The sequence below is a fragment of the Carassius auratus genome, chromosome 28 (genome assembly GCF_003368295.1).
Source record: "Carassius auratus strain Wakin chromosome 28, ASM336829v1, whole genome shotgun sequence".
Taxonomy (NCBI): domain Eukaryota; kingdom Metazoa; phylum Chordata; class Actinopteri; order Cypriniformes; family Cyprinidae; genus Carassius; species Carassius auratus.
Genome location: NC_039270.1, coordinates 21,963,409 through 21,970,145, shown reverse-complemented (window position 1 = coordinate 21,970,145; position 6,737 = coordinate 21,963,409).

Below are 6,737 nucleotides of genomic sequence, written 5' to 3'. Positions count from 1 at the left end.
AACGTAAGTTCATTTAATAACAAATACATCGCAATGGATTATGTTTAGTAAGTGGATCATGGTTTCTGCGCTGATGACACCTAATTTATTTACTTTATATCTTGAAGACTTAAATCCTCATATGCACATTATTGCTGTTACTGTATTTAGGTGTTGTTGCAAAACTCAAATGTAAACTTTTCATGATTATGAGGTTTTAACTGACTAAAGTTATGATTACTGACTTTATATATTTGAATGTTTGATAGATGTGACGCCATTACGTCATCGCCAATGACGTCATTACGTCGAGCGTGAAAGAACCGATGAACCGGTTTTTTCAACCGGTTTATTGAATCGAACCGTCCGAAAGAACCGGTTCGCGGAAAAGAATCGAACTTCCCATCACTAGTCCGCATTTCCTACAACCAACTCTGAGTGACAGCGACGTGCGCGCTCCCGCCACGCAGCGTCGACTGACGCCACGACGCTCAGCCAAGTCACTCGGGCTGAAATGGTTTAAAGGGGTCGTATGATGCGATTTAAAATGTTCCTTTCTCTTTGGAGTGTAACAAGTTCTTGGTTTATAAAGAAGATCTGTAAAAGTTGCAAAGACTAAAGTCTCAAATCCAAAGAGATATTCTTTATAAAATTTAAGATTTGTCCACACCTTCCTAAATACCCTTGTTTTAACACGCCCCGTCTATAGCCCCTTTCACACTGCCATTCCGGCAAATACACGGGTAAAGTGTTCCGGCAATTGTTCCCGGGTCACTAGATTTTGCACTTTCACACTGCCAGTGATTACCCGGGATATGTGCGTGCTTTCATACACAATCCGTAAAGATCCCGTAAAGACACGTGACATCAGGGCGTGACGTGTAATGTACGAGTTGAAAACGTGTAATGTTTTTTGTCGCGAACGTTGATCTTCCTTCAAAACAGCCGGTAAAAGAGTCGCACGATAACGTGCATCATCACTTCAACACAGCATTAGATCTGCCTTTTTTTTCCACACAGCGCTCGTCCCGGGTTGAACTCGGCAATGTTACTAGGTCCCCGACCCAAGTTCAATGCCGGAATCAATCCCGGGACGTGTTTGCTTTCACACAGAAGGCGACCCGGCAATGTTCCGGCAATATGCCAGGTCCGCCGTGCAGTGTGAAAGGGGCTTATGTCACTGTGTGGGAAGATTTGCATAACACTGCCCAAATGTTCAGGCAAAAAAGAAGGCGTAACTTTTATTCTTGCTGTAGTATTGTTGTTGCTGCCGCTGCCACCATGTTGTGCTGTGTTTCGTTGTGAAAGCAAAACGAGTTTGTTTGCTTTGTCATGCTTGGAGCTGATCTGTGCTGGTCACTGAGAAAATACATCAACTTTGTGCTGTGGATCACCGGATCGGCTTTCACCATGGATGAAGCGGAATTCAAGGATGAGGTCATCACATGTGGGTGTCGCAAGCCCCCGGCCTCACTCTAGCCGACAGCCGTGTCCTTTGCAAGGACAGTCTAGCGCTTCTGATTCACAGCCTGTAAGTAGGTTTTTTATATTTAAAGAATTTGCCACTGATTATTCAAACGTGAGTTTTGAGCAGTGTAGTGTAGGCTTGTTCTTTATCGTTTCTCTGATCACAAATGCAGACATGGTTTTATGTTTACACGCATGATACGCAACACAACGGGCAAAAAGACAGTATAAGTCATTATAATCAGTAATTTTGTTTATAAATGATATACAAAAAACTCACTATCATCTGAAAAAAAAGGATTTTGGACCAATGGCAACAGTCCATTTCTTCTTCTCCTTTGAGCAGGTAAGATGACTCTGACGTTGTCTGTGGTACAGGAGTGGCTTAGCAAGAGGAATGTGACAACTGTAGCCAACGTCTATGTGTGGTGGCTCTTGATGTCTTGACTCCAGCCTCGGTGCATTACTTGTGAAGTTCTCTAAAATTCTTGAATCCAGTTTGCTTGACAATCCTCATAAGGCTGCGGTTCTCTCTGTTGGTTATGCATCTTTTTCTTCCACACTTTTTCGTTTCACTAAACTTTCTTTTAACATGCATGGATACAGCACTCTGTGAACAGCCAGCTTATTGGCAATTCATTTTTGTGACTTACACTCCTTGTGAAAGGTGTCAATGATTGTCAGAGACCATTTTAAAGGCTCAGGAAACCTTTGCAGGTGTTTTGAGTTGATCAGCTGATTGGCATGTTATCATGTTCTAATTTGTTGAGATCGTGAATTGGTGGGTTTTTGTTAAATGTGAGCCAAATCATCACAATTAAAAGAACCAAAGACTACTTCAGTCTGTGTGCATTGAATTTATTTAATTCATGAGTTCCACAATTTGATTTGAATTACTGAAATAAATGAACTTTTCCATGACATTCTAATTGACTGAGATGCACCTGTACAGCTCTCGCACATGCGCACGCGAGAGAGAGACTGGCTGAATGACTGAGCACATCCTCCATCAGTTTAAGTCAGGTTCATAAAAAATATATATATAATAATAGTTTGAGATGTCCTAAGAGTAATGTTGTGGAAATATCCTAATATCCTTTACATTTTTAAGGGTATAGTGTACTCCGCATGGCTTGTGTCAGCACTGGTCAATGCATTGATTACTATAAAGTGAAGCATCAGCTTCTGTTTTACCAACCAGAGTTTCCCCCTCACCTCACTAGCTCCGCCCTTGGCTTGTGCCATAGCCCTTGACTGGAAGAGAAAATTAGGCGTTTTGAGGGGGAGGGGAGGTTAATGTTTTTGATTACGAGGCAACATGAATTAAAAAAAAGTGCAAAAATAAATAATTTATAATAAACACTACTGTATTCCATTAAAAAAATAATTTTCCATTTTGATTTCAGGGTGACTTTAAAGCAGTGGTCGCCAACCCGTCAATCACGATCGAAGCATTACATTTCTCCATTCTTTGTACTTTATTATCTTGTGCTTATTTTTCTGTTATTCAGGAGCTACTGGGACAGTGATAAAGAAAAATACATCGCACAGGCCATTAAAGAGGTGCTGAAGATGAGCACAAAGAGGAGAAAATACTGGACCAGGCAGAGAACCACCTAAAAAAAAAACAGCAACCAGTATCAGAATCAACCAATTTCCTAAAAAAAACACCTTAAAAAAAAAAAGTGATTGAGTCCATCATGATCGGTGAATCAGTAATTAAAATACTAAATAAAAGGCCTCAAATTGGAAGTACAAACTGGGATGTCTTTTCCTATCAATTCTTCGATTTGTAGCCTAGATCTTGTCTTTCATAAAGGCCAAGGTCATTGTGGTGCACATCATAGAAGACAATGTTAGCATCCATTCATTTTAATTGTTGGAGACAATTGTTTTTCTTCTATTTTCTTTTTATGGGTTTAAAATCTACACCATGTTAACGTCACAATTTGTGATGTGGCAAAGGACTATACAGACAGAGTGCATTTAGGCCACACCCACACCGGTTGGGGGGGGGGGCAATCCAACATTCTCCATTGACTTTCTAAACAAGCAAAAAAAACACTCCAGTTACTGACGTAACTTCGGTTCCCTGAGATCAGGGAATGAGTGTTGTGTATGGAAAAACTCTTGTTTTACTCTGTACTGAAGCCTGATTTGTTCACGTTTGTGTAGCTGCCAAACCAATGGCACTTTATCCTGCCATTGGAGCCGACTTGTATATAAGGTGGCTTCGAGCGCCAGTTCATGAAATGATTTGACTGAAGTGTCAATCATCGATTTGCGTGAAGCATATAGCATGGCAAGTGACAGAGCGCTCGTTTCGTGTACCAAGGTTATGTCAGTAACTGGAGCATTCCCTTTCGAACATTCACATCACGTTGTGTATGGGGAGTGCATTCAGTCACACCATGCTATAAGCAGATAGAGGACACCCTGCTCTGTGACCCCAGTCTCGGAGCACTCATAATGACCCCTAAGAACCTGAGCACACTGTGCTCCAAGCTAGTAGCTGAGAAGCACCAATATAACCAACTTTGCCAAAGGGGAAAGAGTGGAACATTAAATCAGGGACATCTAAGTCATAAAATCTGACAAATGTGGATGGCGACAACCAGCCGGCAGCCGCACAGATCTCACCAATAAGAAATTCCACTGGGCCATGCCCAGGAGTTGGTCATCACTCTTGTGGAGTGGGCCCTTACACCTATAGGGCATTGTAAGCCTTCTGCGTCGTAAGCCAAGGCTATCGCATCAACAATCCAGCAAGAAAAACGCTGCTTTGTGGCCGGCGGTCCTTTATGGCTGCCTCCAAAGCAAATGAAAACCTGCTCAGACTTCCTAAACAGGCTGGAGTGCTCTACGAATACTCTCAGAGCACTTACTAGACAGCATTTTCGGCCCTGCTCACCATCTGTAACGTGGAGCACCAATAGGGAGATCACCTGAGCTCTGAACAGAGTTGAGAGCACTTAAGAACATAATCATGTCTTGGTTTTAGATCAATTTTACAGTAATTAGGCCTAAACTCAAGGCATGAGGCGCTGACTGACAGTGCTTGCAAGTCACCCCCTCACTTAACCAACACCAAGGCAAGGAGAAGGGCAGCTTTAACTGATAAGGGGCTGCAAACTAAAAGAAGACAGACACCGCTCCGAGACTGACCAGGAGCCGAATGCTGGATTGCCCTTCAACAAGGTACCCCAACCTGAGTTGGAAGTGTCCGTTTTGACCACCTTCTTCTTGGAGGTCAGCCCTAACATCATTCCTGTTTGAAACGGGTGAGAGGATGTGCAAGGGGCCACAGCCTTGATACAGCAATGGTCTATCCTGAGAGAAAGCCACCCCAGGTGCCAAACGTGGGGTGGAACACGGGCTTTGTGTTTGATCTGCACAGGTGTGGCATATAAAGATGCTGATTAGACAGCATGATTATTGCACAGGTGTGCCTTAGGCTACCACAAAAAAAGGCCACTTTGTTTACTGAAATGAACATTCAATTCACGGGCAACATCTCTGTAGGACATTCCTGCAATCAGCATGCCAATTGCGTGCTCCTGGCATTGTGCTGTGTGATAAAACTGCACATTTTAGAGTGGCCTTTTATTGTGGCCTGCCTAAGGCACACCTAATAATCATGCTGTCTAATCAGCATCTTGATATGGCACACCTAGAACCTGTACATAGAAAAAGTCTTAGATCTTGGAGTTTATAATTTTGTTCAGTGTAAATTGTATAGGCTAATTGGTTAACAAACAAGCCCAAATGTGCATGTACTGCATCCAAACAGTCATCACGACGTTATAAACACAGGCACACTGCAGTGCGGAGGCGCTGATTCTGATGTTGACATTAAGGCCGTACTTTTAGCCAATCACTATGGATCTGCTGACAGATGTGATGATTCATGAGTGACAGGCTTTTAGGGTGATAACGGATCTAATTTTAAGTGTATGAGTGATCATAATGCCTAAATATAAGTTACATGGTAAGGAGTGGGTGAGTGCTTTAACTCTCAAAACATGAATTACACCTGTTGAGGCAGAGATGACACGAAAGGCTCTAACATCACTACGAATCCGAAATAGAGTAAAGTGAAATTAATAGAAATCTATTTATATCTAATCTGTATCTAAACGATCCTGTCTTTTAGCTTTTAAACAGTCCAGATTGGTCTTGAAAGCTGCTGGACTTGATAATTATGACTGTGCAAAGATATGTAGCCTAATGTTCTATAATACTGTATGAACTTCACAATACACTTAAGTCTGATTTGGATTGTTTCTCATGTGGACATCTGTAAAAATAAATGGACAAAACTAAACAAATACATAAAATAAATGAACATTCCTCTCTCAAGAATCAATATTTACTCTTTCCAATAGCAGTTAATTCATGTGTATTAGCGCTGGTATCATAGAACAGGTAAGCCTTTGATGTGATCCAAAAAAGGGTTTCCAGGTCTTATGGAAAGATTTGAGAGATCCTGAAAATGAGAATCTTAACTTTTCAAGTTTTATACAGCAAACGATTTATCAGATCCACATATCATGTGATGGGGGAATGACAGGTTTCCATTTGAGGAGAATAGCTCGTCTGGCTAAAACAGCATAAAGGCGATGACCTGGCAGGCTCAGACAGTCAAATCATGGTCTCGAGGAAATGCCAAAATGAACTGACAAGGGGTTAGGGTCTAAGTCTATGTTAAGAGCATTGTTAAGTGTGGCTCCATATGGGAGGCATACATTAAGAGTACATCCACTTCTCCAGGCACCAACACACTACTGCATACATGTATTACTCAAGAAGGGCAACAAAGCAAATTCATCTAGATTTGACAAAAAATGCATGCATGTCTATACATGTGGCATATTGTCATGTCAAGAAAACAGGCAGGTCATTCTAAAGATTAATCTAACTAAATAACTCATCTGTAACTAGGATGATAATAATAAGAAGAAGAAGAATAACTCTGTTTAGAACAGCGATGAATTGGTCTTAACTTTTTTAATCTATGGAGTTTTATATAACCAAGTTTTAAATGACGTGGGTTTGGGGGAACTGGGTGAAATGCACACGCCAGAGTGAATTACTCGGATAGGTCATGTGTATTACTATTAACCACTAGATGTCGCAGTGGACACAGTTTGTTTCTGTAACTTAAACTACGGTGATGTCAATACTTCACTCGAGGTTACACCACAGGCAGTTATGGTTGTTATACTGTCAAATGTCACTCATCCATTACAGAAGAGTAAATATTGTGAGGATCACTATGGAAGCTCTGACAG